Source organism: Gorilla gorilla, chromosome 6 (genome assembly GCF_029281585.2).
Source record: "Gorilla gorilla gorilla isolate KB3781 chromosome 6, NHGRI_mGorGor1-v2.1_pri, whole genome shotgun sequence".
NCBI classification, from domain to species: Eukaryota; Metazoa; Chordata; class Mammalia; order Primates; family Hominidae; genus Gorilla; species Gorilla gorilla.
In genome coordinates this window covers 72,997,539-72,998,552 of record NC_073230.2, presented here as the reverse complement: position 1 = coordinate 72,998,552, position 1,014 = coordinate 72,997,539, and the positions used below count along the sequence as shown (strand labels likewise).

The window sequence follows — 1,014 nt, the reverse complement described above, 5'->3', positions numbered from 1 at the left end:
CCAGTACCATGCTGTTTTGTTTACTGTAGCCTTGTAGTATAGTTTGAAGTCAGGTAGCATCTCACTGATATTTCTTTAAAAATAAATGAGTACTTCACTCATTTATTTTTAAGTTACAACATTCACAAGAAATATAACAATGAAACTGTCATTAGTGTTGTGACTATACTTAATAAAAAGCTAGGCAAAAAAAGTTTTGAAAAGAAGACTTCTGACACTAAAAAAGTTGCAAGTACAAAATTTCAGAATAAAGAACAGTACTTTTTTAAAAATTTCAAATAAGTAATCAAAGGCACATAAATTAAAATGTAATATCTTTGTCTAATACTGAATTAGTAAATACCAAATTTGACATTTAAAAGAGATTTCTGAGCAGCTGCGGACCTTGCCAAGACAATGCAGACTCCACTGACTATTCCTGTGCCCATGCTCCAGTTACCCTGGGGCCCTGATGGCCTCAGCCTTGGCTTTGCCCCGATGGATGGTGGGGCAGTTGAAGCCAGAGGTTCCTGAAATCCAAGAGTGTCCCATACTCAAGAATCGCAGGAATCCCAGGAGCAGTGGGCTCGAGCTGCCCTTCGGGAACGTTACCTCCACAGCATGCTGGCCATGGAGTATCAACAAGTGAGCTTCATTCACATTGTACAACTATGTGCACAGGGCTGCCCATTTCAGAACCACCAATCTGGACATGGCCAGCTTCTACGTGTCACAGCTCAGCTGCAGATTCCCATAGGTGAGTAGAGGTGCTGCTCTAATGTAGTGACATAATTTCATACACCTTCAAGCCATAAAGATCTGTGTTCATCTTTCGGCTTGGGTCTAAGCCACAGTATCCCAGGCCTCCCAATTTTCCTGAGCCAGGAAATCTGGGCCTCATGGAGTTATGGGCCCCCATGTAATTCGGAGCCAAGCTCCAATCAACTCTGGACTCCTGAGACCTCCTGGGTCTAGTCAGTAAAATTCTGCAACTCAAGGAATTCTAGGTCCCATTGGAAGGAATGATTTACCTCA

The 1,014-nt window shown here is 42.4% G+C and overlaps 1 pseudogene; it reads left to right on the top strand.

Moving 5' to 3' along the window:
• Positions 1-396: 396 nt before the first annotated feature.
• LOC101147725 (gem-associated protein 7-like) lies at positions 397-794 on the top strand (annotated as a pseudogene).
• The last annotated feature ends 220 nt before the right edge of the window (positions 795-1,014 follow it).